Here is an 18,855-nt window from a genome sequence, read left to right on the forward strand (position 1 = left end):
TTCCCGGCTTGGAAATGGCTGCTGTGTCCTCACATGTCCTTTCCTTTGTGTGTGGGTGGTGTCTGTCCCTCTTCTTATAAGGATGTGGTCCTGTTGGATTAGGGACCACTCTTCTGACTCTTTTACCATTAAATATCTCTTTAAAAATCCTTTATCTCCAATACAGTCACATTGAGAGTTAGGGCTTCAGTATATGAATTTAGTGGTGAGGGGCGGGAGGCGGGGAATACAATTCATTCCTTAATTGCCATTTGTTGAGAAAGGATGCTAGAATGGTTCTGAGTATATGGAGTCATGGTTCTGGTTTCCAGTGTTAGAAACATAGATGTGTATATATGTGTGTGCGTGTGTGCGTGTGTGTGTGTGTTTCCTCTAAGTTTTAAAATGGTGTTCTGTGATTCAGTTATATTGTTTTTGAATTTTTTTAATTGACTGGAAAGTAACTTGTAGATTTGTTTCTCAGACTGTGGTTTGTGGGTCATATGTATCAAAATAAATTAGTGGCATTATATTAAATGTAGATTCCTGAGTTTCACCTTAGAATTATCAATTCAGAGTAAGTGAACAGCTTGGCCTAGGTTCATGTTCTCCAGGCCAGGGTTATATTCCCCAGCCATTATAGGGAAGGGCCAATCCCTTTTGGAATATGAACTTGACTGCTGTGATATTCCTGTGTGTATAGTATCATTAAACATCCCCCAATAGCAATGCCTGGGGAGCATTGTTGTTTCCGCTTCAGAATAATATGTTTAGAATTCTGTCACAGAGAACCTAGCATTGGATCTAAAACCTCATATTTTGAAAATCTATTTTTGCATTCATCAAGTGAATGGTTTGGTATTCCCATCTGAGGCAGAAGCATCATGTTTCCATAAATCTCACTTGAGAATAACTTGCCCCTGGTTCTTACTAGACACCCAACATCCTCTCAGGCGAACATGTCATCTGATAGGAAATGGCAGAATACAATACACATTCAATTGTAACAACAAGAAAATTTGCACTTTTATCAAAACTTGTTGGTGAACATTGCATCTGTTGGCCAGGATGCCTGTTGGGCTTGAGGAGAGGGATTATGTGGGAGAATAGAGTAAATGTGGTTTAAAAACAGCAACCGAATGGTTGATACCAAATTCAGACTGATTATATTCTTGGCAGCCAAAGATGGAGAAGCTGTGTACAGTCAGCAAAAAAAAAAAAAAGACTGGGAGCTGACTGTTGCTCAGATCATGAACTCCTTATTGCAAAATTCAGACTTAAATTGAAAGCAGGGAAAATTACTAGGTCACTCAAATATGACTTAAACCAAATCCCTTATGATTATACAGTGGAAGTGACAAATAGACTCAAGGGACTAGATCTGATAGACAGACTGCCTGAAGAACTATGGATGGAAGTTCATAACATTGTACAGGAGGCAGTGACCAAAATCATCTCCAAGAAAAAGAACTGCAAAAAGATAAAATGGTTGTCTGAGGAGGTCTTACAAATAGCTGAGAAAATAACAAAAGCTAAAGGCAAAGGAGAAAAGGAAAGATATCCATCTGAATGCAGAATTCTAAAGAAGAGTAGGGAAAGATAAGAAAGTCTTCCCAAGTGAACAATGCAAAGAAATAGAAGAAAACAATAGAAGGGGAAAGCCTAAAGATCTCTTCAAGGAAATTAGAGATTCCAAGGGAACATTTCATGCAAAGATGGGCCAATAAAGGACAGAAATGGTGTGGACCTATCAGAAGCAGAAGATATTAAGAAGAGGTGGCAAGAATACACAGAAGGACTATACAAAAAAGATCTTCATGACCCAGATAATCATGATGGTGTGATCACTCACCTAGAGCCAGACATCCTGGAATGTGAAGTCAATGGGCCTCACTACAAGCAAAGCTAGTGGAGGTGATGGAATTCCAGTTGAGCTATTTCAAATCCTAAAAGATGATGCTGTTAAAGGGCTGTACTCAATATGTCAGCAAATTTGGAAAACTCAGCAGTGGCCACAGGACTGGAAAAGATCAGTTTTCATTCCACTCCCAAAGAAAGGCAGTGGCAAAGAATGCTCAAACTACTGCACAATTGCATTCATTTCCCATACTAGCAGGGTAATGTTCAAAGTCCTTCACGCTAGGCTTCAACAGTACGTGAACCAAGAACTTCCGCATAATTCAAGCTGGAGTTAGAAAACACAGACGAACCAGAGATCAAATTGTCAACATCTGTTGAATCATAGAAAAAGCAAGAGAATTCCAGAAATACATCTATTTCTGCTTCACTGACTGTGCTAAAACCTTTAATTGTGTGGATCACAACAAACTATGGAAAATTCTTAAAGAGATGAGAATACCAGTCTATCTTACCTGCCTCCTGAGAAACCTGTATGCAGGTCAAGAAGCAACAATTAGAAGCGGACATGAAACAACGGACTGGTTCCAAATTGGGAAAGGAGTATGTCAAGGCTGTATACTGTCACCCTGCTTATTTAAATTATATGCAGAGTACATTATGTGAAATGCCGCGCTGGATGAAGCACAAGCTGGAATCAGGATTGCTGGGAGAAATAATCAATAACCTCAGATATGCAGATGACACCACCCTAATGGCAGAAACTGAAGAGGAACTAAAGAGCCTATTGATGAAGGCAAAAGAGGAGAGTGAAAAAGCTGGCTTAAAATGCAACATTCAAAAAACTAAGATCATGGCATCCAGTCCCATCACTTCATGGCAAATAGAAAAGGGAAACAATGGAAACAGTGACAGACTTTATTTTCATGTGCTCCAAAATCACTGTAGATGGTGACTGTAACCATGAAATTCAAAGACGCTTGCTCCTTGGAAGAAAAGCTATGACAAACCTAGACAGTGTATTAAAAAACAGAGACATGACTTTGCCAACAATGGTCCATCTAGTCAAAGCTATGGTTTTTCAAGTAGTCATGTATGGATGTGAGAGTTGGACCATAAAGAACGCTGAGCGTCAAAGAAATAATGCTTTTGAACTGTGATATTGGAGAAGACACTTGAGAGTCCTTTGAACTGCAAGATCAAACCAGTCCATCCTAAAGGAAATCAGTCCTGATTATTCATTGGAAGGACTGATGTTGAAGCTGAAACTCCAGTACTTTGGCCACCTGATGCGAAGAGCCAACTCATTGGAAAAGATCCTGATGCTGGGAAAGATTGAAGGCAGGAGAAGGGGATGACAAAGGATGAGATGCTTGGATGGCATCACCAACTCAATGGACATGAGCTTGAGCAAACTCTGGGAGATGGTGATGGACAGGGAGCTTCAGTCCTTGGGATCGCAGAGTCAGACACGTCTGAGAGATTGAACAACAGCAACAAAAGGCAACAATGGTAAGAAGGAAGATATCAACTGTTTATTGAGAGAATATTATGATAAATGTTATTCTTATTTTTAATCCCCATAGCCACATGCCAAATATTGTAATTAATTCTTTCATAGAAGAGAAAAATGAGGTTAATAAAGTTAAGGATTCACACTCAGATTTATCTGATTCCAGAGCATAGGCTTTTTCCCATTATGTTTCTAAAGTTTTATGGAGCCAGATCACAGAGTCCCTCATATAATATGATGTTGGAAAGTTTAAATGGTATGGCCAGCATTTCCTAAAGTGCATTTTGTGTGAGAGTAATCCTTCAGCACAGGAACTTTTTTACTCTAAATGAAAGGCTAAGGTGCCCAGATAGGCTTATGATATACTGAGTTTCACCAGCCACTCACATTGTCCCACTGTGCATCTCTTGAGGAATGGTGTGTATGCCTGAAGCCACTGTTTGAAGTTGGGGGTATTCTGGGGCTGCAGAATAGAGCTTTTGAATGTGTGATGCTAAATGCATCCATTCAGAGGTTGAAATCATGACCTTAATCTCATTAGCAACACAGGGATGAAATGTACATTGTTGTAAGTATAGTTAGTAATAATGTAATATCTTTAAATAGTGACAAAGGTGGTCAAGATATGCAAACTTACAATTATAACATAGGTTCTAGTGATGTAATGTACAACATGATATAAGTAACACTGGTGTATGTTATACATGAAGTAGTTAAGGGAGCAAACCCTAAGGTTTCTCATCATAGGAAGAGTATCTTTTTACTTTATTTTGTATCTGTATGAGATGATGGATGTTCACTAAATTTATTGATGCAATAATTTTATAATGTATAATATATGTAAATCAGATCACTATGCTGTACACCTCAAATTTAATAGACTGTTGTGTGTCAATTATATCTCAAAAAAATGGGAAGAGCATCTTTTCATGTGTTTGTTAGCCATCTGTATGTCTTCTTTGGAGAAATGTCTATTTAGTTCTTTGGCCCATTTTTTGATTGGGTCAGTTATTTTTCTGGAATTGAGCTGTAGGAGTTGCTTGTATATTTTTGAGATTAGTTGTTTGTCCGTTGCTTCATCTGCTATTATTTTCTCCCATTCTGAAGGCTGTCTTTTCACCTTGCTTATAGTTTCCTTTGTTGTGCAGAAGCTTTTAAGTTTAATTAGGTCCCATTTGTTTATTTTTCCTTTTATTTCCAATATTCTGGGAGGTGGGTCATAGAGGATCCTGCTGTGATGTATGTCGGAGAGTGTTTTGCCTATGTTCTCCTCTAAGAGTTTTATAGTTTCTGGTCTTGCGTTTAGATCTTCAATCCACTGCTGGGCATACACACTGAGGAAACCAGAAGGGAAAGAGACACGTGTACCCTCAATGTTCATCGCAGCACTGTTTATAATAGCCAGGACATGGAAGCAACCTAGATGTCCATCAGCAGATGAATGGATAAGAAAGCTATGGTACATATACACAATGGAGTATTACTCAGCCATTCAAAAGAATACATTTGAATCAGTTCTAATGAGGTGGATGAAACTGGAGCCTATTATACAGAGTGAAGTAAGCCAGAAAGAAAAACACCAATAACAGTATACTAACGCATATATATGGAATTTAGAAAGATGGTAACGATAACCCTTTATGTGAGACAGCAAAAGAGACACTGATGTATAGAACAGTCTTTTGGACTCTGTGGGAGAGGGAGAGGGTGGGAAGATTTGGGAGAATGGCATTGAAACATGTATAATATCATATATGAAACAAGTCGCCAGTCCAGGGTCGATGCACGATACTGGATGCTTGGGGCTGGTGCACTGGGATGACCCAGAGGGATGGTATGGGGAGGGAGAAGGGAGGAGGGTTCAGGATGGGGAGCACATGTATACCTGTGACAGATTCATTTTGATATATGGCAAAACCAATACAATATTGTAAAGTTAAAAAATAAAATAAAATAAAATTAAATTAAAAAAAAATGGGAAGAAAAAAAGGCAACACTATTCTAGATCTGTCCTCTACCTTACACCTATCATGTGATATGTCTTTACTTTGAGGGAATATAGTCAATTCCTAGGAAGCATGTTTTATTTTGCTTTTCTTTTCTTTTTTTTTTAAATCTCATTTGTTAAGCTAAATTATTTAAGAATGTTTAAAAACTGCTTAACCTATAGAATTTTTTTTTAATTTTATTTTATTTTTAAACTTTACATAACTGTATTAGTTTTGCCAAATATCAAAATGAATATGCCACATACTTAAATGTATAGTTATATATATGTATATGTGTATATACTGAACAAAGAGTAAGCTTCCAATTTTGTTATTATGTATATTCAGACATCTATATGAACATATAAGTAAAAGATTAAAAGGAAATAGTGAGAATTGATTATATCTTTTGTGATAGTATTAGAGATGATTTTCTTTACATTTTCTAAGTTTTCAAAAGAATATATATTATTTTCATAAGGAGAAAAATATATTTCCTATATATGTCCTCATTGCCTAGTTTAAAAATGTGTTGTATTGCTTTTCTTTTTCAGTCTATCTGGGCACATGTCCCTTTTGCATATTTTATTCATAGACTAAAATCCTTGTCTGACTTTCACAATGAAATCAGCTTATTAATGCTGAGAAGAAATACTAAAATTTGCACTGAGACTGAATGATCTTGAGCACGGGAGAAACTCTGGAGACAGAGAAGAGAGAGAGAGAGAGAGTGTGTGTGTGTGTGTGTGTGTGTGTGTGTGTGTTTCTAATATATGATGGAATTTGAATGAGCAGAAATACAAAATGGGAGTTAGCTCAAGCAAGAGATGGAAGGGAAAATATACAAAGGAGAGGGTGGGGAAAGAAGCCAGAAATGAGTAAAACATAGGCAAAGGATAGAAAAGAGGTGGAGAGCAACAGCCAAAGTGAGTGTAAGGGTTACACGCTCCAGAGCATGCTACAGAAATCCCAAATTTCTGGATGCTAAGAAGAGTGGATTTCTAATACAAATTGAGACTATCCTTTCTCTTCTGTTTTATTTATTTATTTATTGCTAGTGTCCATGCTTTTTTAACATAAAGTTTTAGACTATGTTTCTGTTATATGAACCATAGATTACTGCTTTAGACAATTATAGTCCTATAATATATGTTAGTGATAAATTTGAATCAACATTATTTTCCAAGAAGTACATTTTCAGGATACTTTGACTTCCAACTTTGTGATGCTCATGAACATTAAAAGGAAAAGAAATGAAATAGTCCTATCTAGAACTGTGGATAACTCATTAGTTTTGGTTTAAATAGATTTTTACAACCTAATTTTGCTTTTTGGTGATGGTCCTTTTCTCCTTTTGGGAAGACTTGTACGTCAGAGTCTTGAGCCTGTGTAAATCTGAAACTTGGCCTGCACAATCCTGAAATTACCTAGACCTTCATGGCTTTCACTTGAAATTATGAAATTGGTTTGTTTTCCATTAACATGCCTGAGATGTCTAGATTACCAATTGTCCAACTACCTGTTACTTGGTTTTCATGCATAACTATATCATGCATAACTGCATATGTGTATTCTCAGTCGCTCAGTTGAGTCCAACTCTTTTGTGACCCCAGGGACTGTGTAGCCTGCCAGGCTCCTCTGAGAATGGAATTTCCCAGGCAAGAATACTGCAGTGGTTTGCCATTTCCTTCTCCAGGGTATTTTCCCAACCCAGGAATTGAACCCACATCTCCTGCATTTCAGGCAGACTCTTTAACACTGAGCCACTAGTGAAACCCTCACATGCACAAATGCTTCGCCCTCAAACCCAAACCTTTCACACTATGTTCACACATGCCTAGATTCCACATCTAGGGATTCATTCTTTGTGGCCTTTTGCATTTTGTTGCATATGAACATATTTCCATTTCTAGAAGAAAATCATTCATGGAATGCTAAGCCATTTTGTATTGGGACTGATTTTTTAAAATAATTTTTATTGAGTGAGATTTTGACCCAAAGATAAATAAAGATATCACAAAGAATTTATACTTAATAGGTAGATTTAGGATATCAAGGAAAATTGAAACAGCAGAAACAAACTTGATATTGGCCCAGTGTTGCTTATACTCTGCAAGCTGCATTCATGTGTAGCTCTCCTTTGAACACATAAGTTAAATATTAGCCACCTTGTTTCAGAATGTTCTGCTCTAGATTAAGATTCTCAGTCTTTGGCACTATTGATAGACTTTAGGTTAAATAGTCCTTTGTTGTGAGCAGTTGTCATGTGTATGATGTTTAGCAGTATCCTTGACCCCTACCTGTGAGATGCTCTAGTACACACCCTACTCCTGCGGTTGTGACAACCAACAATACCTCCAGAATTTGTTGCACATCTTCTGGGGTGCAACATAACCCCTGATTGGAACTGCTTGTCTCAGATAATCTGTGTTTTTATTTTTCTCCCTAGTGTCTGGAATCTAATCAGCATTTCTTTAAGTTCATATTTAGCAGGTATATATTTCCTTTAAAGCATTTTTCCCTCATCTCTAGCCTACTCTTTAGTTTTCAATTAGCATGATGACTCTTGTGGCCCCAAAAGTTTATAATTAACCACTACACATAATCATTGCTACTAAGCTTGATGTAGAGAAAGTCTTTACAAAATTGCTAAAGGCTTGAAATAGGGGATCTATCACACGCTCAGTTCTTTGACCATACTGAGCCATTATGTCAACTGCTCTTCCAGATGACACCATGGCCTCAAAATCTAGTTTTCCACTTCATCTCCCAACTCATGTATTTATGTATGTATGTGTATTGAAAAAATAATCTAATATAACGAAAGATGATTAGTTCTCCTTTGAAGATCTTTGTAGAGTTAGTGTCTGATCTAAAACAAATTGCTTAGTTTGTGTTGTTGATTTGTGTTTTAACTTGAACCTAATAATACCCTAAATACGTTTAGTATGTCTAGATTCTGCTCAAGGGATGGCACAAACCCAGCAGTAGTGCTATCGTTATGAAACATGCCAAATTATAGTGTTCTGAGGACTAAAGTAGGCCATACTGAATTTAATGCAGAGAAACTGAAGGTTAACTTGCTGGGGGAAAACCCAAATCATGCTAGGAAAGGCAGAAGAAGTTGGAAGCAACTGAAGCAGTGTTACAGAGCAAGCATGTGTGCCAAGGGGAGGACACGAGCAAGGCTGGTTCAGAAAGTCAGAGGCCAGGAAGAATGGGACTAGGTAAGGGTGTGTAATAAAGACAGCCCAAAGCAAATGGTTCTGCATTAGTGCAGAGAACAATGCCTGGATTATAGAACCTCACTTCTCTGTGTGCTGGCTGTATAGTGTCCAGCAAGACCTGAGGGCTTAGAGAGGCACAGTAGAACAAGGCTCTACTTTGAAAGCTAGATTATGAAGTCATGTACTCTAGATCAAATTCCCAACCTACTCATTGGATTATGAATGTATTCCAGTATCTAAGTCTCCCTTCGTACTAAATCATGGGTCTACAAAATATACAAAATGTATCTTAAAGTAGACAGTCATACCCTTCTGTTATATTTTTGGCCCTTAAAGAATAACTTTTGTCTCTAATTCACCTCCTGGTATTAAGAAGTTTTCAGAACAGTTTTCAGAACTGTTAAGAGAACAGTTTACATTTTGAAAAGATATCCAACTGTTAGTCACAGTTATTGGCAATTCCCATATGTGAGTCATATTACCTATCGGATAATAGTTTGAGAATCATTTGCTAATTCTGAAATATATGAGTTTAACATTTTTAAGGGTTGGTAAATGTATTTAATATAAGAAAAATGCAAGGAATTTTGTTGGTTAATTGATCATCACGGTAGTTTGTTATCAGTAAATATTGGCACACAATTTTCCACACAGGATTATTATCCTACCTTTCATGTCTACGAGCTATGCAGAAGGGAAAGCTTTTTAGACAAGATTGAATCAATTCGATAATGCATGTGAAAATGGTTAGCAGAGTATTAGGAACAAGTAGGCACTTGATATTTTTCTTAGGGAAACTAAGTAAGATAGTGAGTGGCTATCTCAAGTTATCCACTATGATTGAGATGGAGCCAGGGAGTGAATTTAGAATTCTTGTCATGAAATATATTGGTTTTTATTTACCATTTTTTGGACCAAGAAAAAGAGTCTTGCCTGTCTATAATTTTTCTCTTTGCAGTATTGATTAACATGATGACTATAAAATGGGACATACAATATGGCCACAGTTTTGCTATTAAGTGATAGTCATGCCTTAGCAGCAGTGAAGTCTTGTCGACCATGAGCCCCGGTCAATGTATTTAACGTTTCAGAGCCTCAGTTTTCTCATCAGTGAAGCAGGTTTACTATCACCTGCCTCATAAGACTGACCTCAGAGTTAAGACACACATACTGTGTCTAACAAAGGGTTTAACTGATAATATCTCCTCCATAGAGGGAATTACAAATATTTCATTTTAAGAGAATCTAAATATTTTTGGCAATATTTTAGTCCATTCATTAGGAAGTTTTTGTCATTAAGTGTCTATATGATATATTCAAGCTTGAGAATTTGGTTCATATTTTTAGCTTTCTTATTAGACAATTATAATGGCTACATCCTTGAAAAATATATTAAAAAGATTTTTGTTGTATTTTCTATAAGCTTTCTTATAGCAAAGAACGTTATTTTACACTATCCCTTAAAGGATCCAAATGAGAGTAGATATGGCTTCTGAAAGTCTTGGGTATTTTTAATCTTCTAAGTCTTCAACCAATTGTCATTTCATTAAGGTGCCCTGCCGAGATGTTCTTTCACATACCATCATTAAGATGAATTGTAGCTCTGCTCCATAATACACATATTACAAGCTCAGTCCACATGTGCTGAAATTATAACTGCAGACACGATTCCAGTTCCCGGAGAGCAGTGCAGAGTCACAGCTGCTGTTTCAGGCAGCTTTGCTGTCAGTTTCAAGTTAGAAACCACCTTTCTAATGAAAAGAACAAAAGCTCAAAATAAGAATAAAGGGATTGGCTCTTTGGCAAAAACCAAGGATTGAAGTGAATATCAAAGATTTTTTTTTTATTTCTTTTATCGTGGAAAAATATACATAAAGTACAATGTAGCAATATACTTTTATTTTAATCATTTGTAAGTGTACAATTCAGTGGCATTAAAAACATTCACAATGCTGTGTAAGCATCACCAGTATTTATACCCATCACTTTTTCATTATCCCCAATATTATTTTCATTATCCCCAACTCTGTACCCAGGAACAAAGCACTTTTCATTCTCCCTGACCCCAGAGTCTGGTAACCTCTTTTCTACTTTCTGTCTCTGTGAATTTACCTGCTCTAGGTACCCCACATTCTAGTGGAATCATACAATATCAGCCCTTCCATGTCAAACTTATTTCATTAATCACACACCTATGTAATAGCATACATCAAAATGCCATACCTTTTTATGGCTGAGTAGCATTCCACTGTTCTTATATACCACATTTTGTTTATTCCATCATCTGTTGATAGACCCTGGGTTGTTTCTATGAGCAATGGTATACAGATATCTGTTCAAGTCTCTGCTTTCAATTCTTTTCGGTATAAAACTTGAAGTGGCATTACTGGGTGACATCATAGTTCTGTGTTTAACTTTGAGGAAACATCAAACTGTTTCTCACAATGGCAGCATGATTTTACATTTTTATCAACAGTGCACAAGGATTCCAATTTCTTCACATCCCCACGGGTACTTGTTATTTTCTAGTTTTTGTTATTACTATTGTTATTCTTGTCATCCTAGTAGGTATGAAATGGTATCTCACTGTGATTGTGATTTGCATTTTCCTAATGACTAATGGAGAAGACTCTTAAGAGTCCCTTGGACTGCAAGGAGATCCAACCAGTCCATTCTAAAGGAAATCAGTCCTGGGTGTTCATTGGAAGGACTGATGCTAAAGCTGAAACTCCAGTACTTTGGCCACCTCATGCTAAAAACTGACTCATTGGAAAAGACTCTGATGCTGGGAGGGATTGGGGAGAAGGAGAAGGGGACGGCAGAGGATGAGATGGCTGGATGGCATCACCGACTCGATGGACATGAGTTTGGGTGAACTCTGGGAGTTGGTGATGGACAGAGAGGCCTGGCGTGCTGCGATTCATGGGGTCGCAAAGAGTTGGACACGACTGAGCGACTGAACTGAACTGAACTGAATGACTAATGATGCTGAGCATCCTCTTTTGTATTTATTGGTTGTTTGTATATCTTCTTTGGAAAGACATCTATTCAGATCCTTTGGCTATTTTTTCATGTTGCTCTATTTTTATTGATTCTCTGAAGCACAGAAAATCCAAGTGATTAACCCAACAATACTCAGTAGATGGCAAAGATAAGACATAACCTGCCTTCTTCTGACTCTGGGCCCAGTTCTCTTTCCTCTGGAATCTGTAGAGTCGGCAAACTGCCCTTGAGTCAGAGGTGGTTCACAGAAGTACATCAGAGATTCTTCAGTGAATTTGGCTCAACAGAACCCCTTCAACTTATCCTTTGGAGCTGACATTTTACTGTGGCTAGTTTCTGTGGGTCATCTTTGACTGTTTTTAAATGGGGTTGTTTGTTTTGTTGTTGCTAAATTGTAGGAGTTCTTTATATACTCTAAATATTAATTCCTTATCAGATACATAATTTGCAAATATTTTCTCCTATTCTGTTGTTTGTTTTTCCACTTTCTTGTTAGTGTCTGTTAATACATAAAAGTTCTTATATTTAATGAACTCTAGTTCATCTTGTTGCCTGTGTTTTGGAATCATAGCAGAAGTTACTTTTTAAAGTTTCAATAGAACTTTAACACTGACTTACAAATATTATTTTTACAACTTGTCTTCTGTCTTCTGCTATCTGTTGCCATAAAAAATGTTTTCCTGGTTTACAGGGTGCCACTAATCCTTTGTATTGCCAGCATGATGCTCACAATCACATACAGTAGGTTTGCTGTGTTGGCTATTTCTCCAGAAGCTAATATCATCTCATCCTTTCTGCCCTGTAAGGCAAGAGGGGGCAAGACAAGGTAAAATGTGTCCATGATATTGAATATCTAGGCTCACAGGTAGGACCAGGTTTGTTGTTGTGACATACTCACATACTAAGAACACAGTGCCTGAGCAGCCTATGCTTAGTCTTGCCATTATTCCTTCATTCTCAGAGATGAACTCTATGTACCATTTATTTAGCCAAAAGAAGACCGGACCCAAAAACCAGTGTTGAAGACCTCTCTCCCACTGTACTAAATACCTATAAAGACTTCACTAAACTAAAGCTGATCTCATATATGTGTCCAACTAATTCCTTGTTCCCAAATCCTTATTTTGTGCTGCCATACTTTTGGTCCAACAAGAGGAATAATAAACAGGAAGGGAAAGTAATCAAGATGCCAAGCTGAGAAGTACAAGTGCTCTAAGAGATGAGAAAAGGCAGTCCCAACCTAGAGATGGAAAATATCCAACAGTCCTTTGTGACCCAGGAATACCAGGCTTATCAACCAGTCTGTCCTTTGCTTGGAGGTTCTTACCAAATTCTGTTTCCAAAAAGATTTGGAATATTAAATGCCTTGAAACTTAGATTGAGGCTTCATCCAAAGATGAGAGATCCGAAAAGCAAAACATTATGTGAAAGTGAATAAGTCAAAACTACCACACCCGTTGCTTACTCACTGACTGTAAAGGCTAGTAAACATCTCTAAGGTGTGTCATAACTATGCTTTTAATCCTTTTTCTAGTACAAATAAAACTGTCCAGCCACAAGCAGTGCATACAGTTAAAAATACACACTCAACAATTGTGAGGCAGTACAGTTGGCTTGAAAGATCTGAACCTCAAGAGGAAACAAAAAAATATCAGTGCAGCCATATTAGAGATATATAGAATAACTTCTCTGGGAAAAGTATGGTTAAGACCCAAGAAATAATCACCCTGAGAAATTATATGGACCTATGGAACACTAGGAAATCATGGCCAGCTCTGAACTTTTTCTGTCAGGTGCTGTATGCATCTTAGCATCAGGACCTTTCCTGACTGCCCCCTGGGATGCTTCAGGGGTCCCCCATTCTGCTCACCTACTACTGTCCAAGCCATCGTGTCTTTGTCATATTTTCTGGAGTAGGAGTTGGCAAACATTTGAGGAACCATATGTTAACTATTTTAGCCTTTGCAGTCCAAGAGGCAAAATCCAGGATATTGTTTAGGAATTTATATATAACTATTTTACACTTAAAACTATTCAAAAACATGAAAACCATTCTTAGCCACACAATTTGCTGAGCCCTGTCCTGGAGGACTGATCAGTCAGTGTATGTAGGCTGTGGAAGAGCAGCGGGAACATGTCACCTGGGGTGTGTTTGTGTATTTGGGAATTCTTCATTGACACAGAATGTTAAGCTTTGTGTCCTTCTAAGGACACAATGTTAAATGATAAGCAAGGACATGACAAAACCATAAAAAATTTCTCTTCCATAAAGGAGCACTGGCAGGCAATTCTTTCTATCCCATTGTGAAAAGTGAAAGTGTGAAAGTGAAAGTCGCTCAATCATGTCCACTCTTTGCGGCCCCATGGACAGTTCCATGGAATTCTCTGGTCCAGAGTACTGGAGTGGTAGCCTTTTCCTTCTCCAGGGGATCTTCACAACCCAGGGATTGAACCCTGGTCTCCCACATTGCAGGCACATTCTTTATCAACTGAGCCATAAGGGAAGCCCAAGAGTACTGGAGTGGTTCAGTTCAGTTCAGTTCAGTGGCTCAGTCATGTCCGACTCTTTGCAACCCCATGAATCACAGCATGCCAGGCCTCCCTGTCCATCACCAGCTCCCGGAGTTCACGCAGACTCATGTCCATTGAGTCGGTGATGCCATCCAGCCATCTCATCCTCTGTCGTCCCCTTCTCCTCCTGCCGCTAATCCTTCTCAGCATCAGAGTCTTTTCCAATGAGTCAGTTTTTCGCATGAGGTGGCCAAAGTACTGGAGTTTCAGCTTTAGCATCAGTCCTTCCAATGAACACCCAGGACTGATCTCCTTTAGAATGGACTGGTTGGATCTCCTTGCAGTCCAAGGGACTCTCAAGAGTCTTCTCCAACACCACAGTTCAAAAGCATCAATTCTTCGGCGCTCAGCTTTCTTCAGAGTCCAACTCTACATCCATACATGACCACTGGAAAAACCATAGCCTTGACTAGACGAACCTTTATTGGCAAAGTAATGTCTCTGCTTTTGAATATGCTATGTGGATTGGTCATAACTTTCCTTCCAAGGAGTAAGCATCTTTTAATTTCATGGCTGTAATCACCATCTGCAGTGATTTTGGAGCCCCAAAAATAAAGTCTGACACTGTTTCCACTGTTTCCCCATCTAATTTCCATGAAGTGATGGGACCAGATGCCATGGTCTTATTTTTCTGAATGTTGAGCTTGAAGCCAACTTTTTCACTCTCCTCTTTCACTTTCATCAAGAGGCTTTTTAGTTCCTCTTCACTTTCTGCCATAAGGGTGGTGCTATCTGCATATCTGAGGTTATTGATATTTCTCCCAGAAATCTTGATTCCAGCTTGTGCTTCTTCCAGCCCAGCGTTTCTCGTGATGTACTCTGCATAGAAGTTAAATAAGTAGGGTGACAGTATACAGCCTTGACATACTCCTTTTCCTATTTGGAACCAGTCTGTTGTTCCATGTCCAGTTTTAGCTGTTGCTTCCTGACCTGCATACAGATTTCTCAAGAGCAGGTGGTCTGGTATTCCCATCTCTTGAAGAATTTTCCACAGTTTATTGTGATCCACACAGTCAAAGGCTTTGGCATAGTCAATAAAGCAGAAATAGATGTTTTTCTGGAACTCTCTTGCTTTTTCCATGATCCAGCAGATGTTGGCAATTTGATCTCTGGTTCCTCTACCTTTTCGAAAACCAGCTTGAACATCTGGAAGTTCATAGTTCACGTATTGCTGAAGCCTGGCTTGGAGAATTTTGAGCATTACTTTACTAGTGTATGAGATGAATGCAATTGTGTGGTAGTTTGAGTATTCTTTGGCATTGCCTTTCTTTGCGGTTGGAATGAAAACTGACCTTTTCCAGTCCTGTGGCCACTGCTGAGTTTTCCAAATTTGCTGGCATATTGAGTGCAGCACTTTCACAGCACTGGAGTGGTTACTAAAGTCTATAGTTGCGTGATGAAGACTGATCAGAAACAGCTGAAAGTTTCAGCCAGAGTCTGGGAAGCATGACAGTTCTTCTTGCCATCTTGGCCTTATGAGAGTGCTGAGAAGTGAAAGTGACCATCTTGTTACTATGATCATGCTGGTAACTGACAAGCAGCACAGAGGGCTTATGAGAGTGAATGAGATAATGTCTGTGAAGTGCTTTGAGCTCTTTAGAAGAAATTTTCTTTGTAATTAGAAAGTAATGCTGCATTATTATAGTTATTATGATTATCATCATTATTAAAGGTAGAGCCAGAAGACAGGGCCCCTCCAATGGGAAAAGTCATGAATAAAGCCCAGTAACTCATAAAGGAAGTGGTTCATGCATCAGTTATGAGCTTCCAGTTTGTAATTACAGTGTACTGGGTGGTTTTACATGTACCAGTTTGTTATTCATCCAGAACAACCTTTACATGTATAATAGCTCCCAATACACAGCAAACATAAATGAAACAGATGAAAGCTCTGTGTGACCACCAGGTTGCAAATTTGAAATTCAGTTACCTATTAAGGATTGTCTTTAAATTTGCACAAAAACATGGTAAAATTTGTCAATGAGAAACCAGGGTTAAGGTAAGAAAAAATGTAAGTATGACTCTTACATGTGTGGACACGAGGATAACAAAAGGAACCATATATTCACTTCACTCTCCCATTATATTACACATTTATAAAGCCTTTACTTAAGTACTACTGATGTCAAAACATAAGCGTTCAATTTTACTCTCTTTGGTTCTGAAATGCTTTTTTTGTTTTGCCACATCTCAGGTTCCACAGAGAGGAAGGAATGAAAACAAAGGGTAAAGAGTAATCAAAAATCACCCTGAGGGGTTTAGAGAATGCCTCTTTGCCAGTCCTTGATCCAAATCCAGATGGCCATTGGGACACTAGGGGATTTGTCCAGCAGCCAGCCTGTGCCCTTCTGTCGATACAGTTGTGCTCCTTAAACTCTGCTATAAGCACATTCTGAACATGGAGTTTAAGCTGTGGTTTAGCTCAGGGATCTGAAGCTGGGAGACAAACCACATACTAAGAACATCAGACGCTATTGTCTCCCTGCTGCCTGGGAAGGGTGTTTTAGATTCAATTCAGTTCAGTCGCTCAGTTGTGTTTGATTCTTTGTGACCCCATGAACTGCAGCACTCCAGGCTTCCCTGTCCATCACCAATTCCTGAAGCTTGCTCAAACTCATGTCCATTGAGTTGGTGATGCCATCCAAGCATCTCATCCTCTATTGTCCCCTTCTCCTGCCTTCAATCTTTCCCAGCATCAGGATCTTTTCCAATGAGTCATTTGTTTGCATCATGTGGCCAAAGTATTGGAGCTTCAGATTCAGCATCAGTCCTTCCAATGATTATTCAGGACTGATTTCCTTTAGGATGGATGGACTGGCTGGATCTCCTTGCAGTCCAAGGGACCCTCAAGAGTCTTCTCCAACACCGCAGTTCAAAAGCATTCTTCAGCGCTCAGCTTTCTTTATGGCCCAACTCTCACATCCATACATTACTACTGGAAAAACCATAGCTTTAGACTTTCTTTGTATGGAAAGAGCTGGTTTTTTACCACTTTGACACTCTGAGTGACCAGTCTGAGTTGCTGTAATTTGACCTTTAACCCCATCCAGCACACAGCTATCCACATTTCCTTTTCAAGTTCATCATTCAGAATCCACAGATGGGAACCATGGTCTCTTACACGTAGTCACTGATAAAGGGATAGACATTGTTTAAGCCTGGTTAAAGGGTGCTAAACATGCCACCTCAAAATATGCCACTCTGGCACAGGCTTACTTTTAGCTAAAGAAATTAAAAAACAGCAGATGCACAATGGGTACTCTAAGGAGAAGGAAGTAAAACCCCACATGGGAGATACACATCCTATGCCAGGAGGGCAGTAACATTCTTATCACCAAAAATGGGAAGTGGTAGTAGAAAATAATATGTACAAACAAGGCTTGTTAAAGTAGCCCTTATTTTCCCAGTTACTTTTCTACCATTAACTGTCCTAACCCAAGCCCCTTTGCTTTGTCATGTTTTTATGGTTTACTTCTCTATCCAATTCAGTATATAAACACTCAACTCTAACTTGGTCTTTGGGTCTTCCTTTCCTTAAGAGGGCTCTCATGTCATATAAAACTTTTATTAAATAAATGTGTATGTTTTTCTCCTATTAATCTATCTTTTGTAATAGGAGTCCTAGCTAAGAATTTATCAGGGTAGAAGGAAAGGTTAGTTTTATTCCCTTACACTGTTTTAGCAAACATTTTCTCAACGGCTAATTAAAAAAAAAATAATGGGTCTCATTCTTTTCCATTCAAAACAAACATATTTATTAAATCCTGGAAGAAAAGAAGTTTATATATATTCTACAAATTATATTACTGACCTTATTTAATAAGTGAAAGTCAATGAGAAAATTGGCAGAGCCTTTTAGACAATAAAATGTTAAAAAGCCAAGTATGTTTGAGGAGGAATCAGAAATTACATTTTAATCTTTCAACCCTTATATTTGTAAAGTGCCTTAGAGTTCACAAATGATGGCCACATGTCCACTCTCATTTAATATTTGCTGCACATGAGGTCTGTATTATTATCATTTCTATTTTTCCTCTAAAGGAACCAAGGTTCAGAGAGGCACACTGATCTATGTGAGATCATATATCCATTTAGTGTCAAAGCTGTGGAGAGAAATAGTTTGTTCCAATATCAAGTTCATACATTGAGAATTATGTTAGGATAGTTTGGCTATCCTAACAAAGGAGTTTGGCTCCTATAACAAAGGCCCAAGCAAGACAGAAGTTTATTCCTTCCTAATTCAATCATCTTTAAGTGTCTGGGCACAAATGGTCCCAGGCTGGTAGAATAGTTCCACCATGCCTAGGACCCGGGCTCCATCTTCTTGTTGGTCCTCAGCTCGTGGCTTCCATCTCACAGTCTAATTCGATCATTTTTTTCCTATTATCACATCTTAATTCCAGCCAGCAGGAAGGGAAAGAGGAAGGGAGAAAGGGTCCTCTGTTTCACTCTAGGAGCAGTCTGAAAGTTGTGAACTTCGCTCCTGCTCCCATTAGCCGGAACTTGAAAACACCTAATGGTGAGCAGCTTTGCACACAACAAAACCGGGCATTCTGTTAGCAAAGGACAAAGTATGAAAAGCACGTCAGGGGACAACTACAGGCTTTGTTATTTTGAGTACCTATTGTGTTATGAACTATTTAGGATACTGGGATAAAGAAAAGAGAAAACTGTGGTTACTGCCTGTCAATTTAAGCCAGTCTTAGCTTTTTCCCCC

This window comes from Bubalus bubalis, chromosome 8 (assembly GCF_019923935.1).
Source record: "Bubalus bubalis isolate 160015118507 breed Murrah chromosome 8, NDDB_SH_1, whole genome shotgun sequence".
Classification (NCBI taxonomy): domain Eukaryota; kingdom Metazoa; phylum Chordata; class Mammalia; order Artiodactyla; family Bovidae; genus Bubalus; species Bubalus bubalis.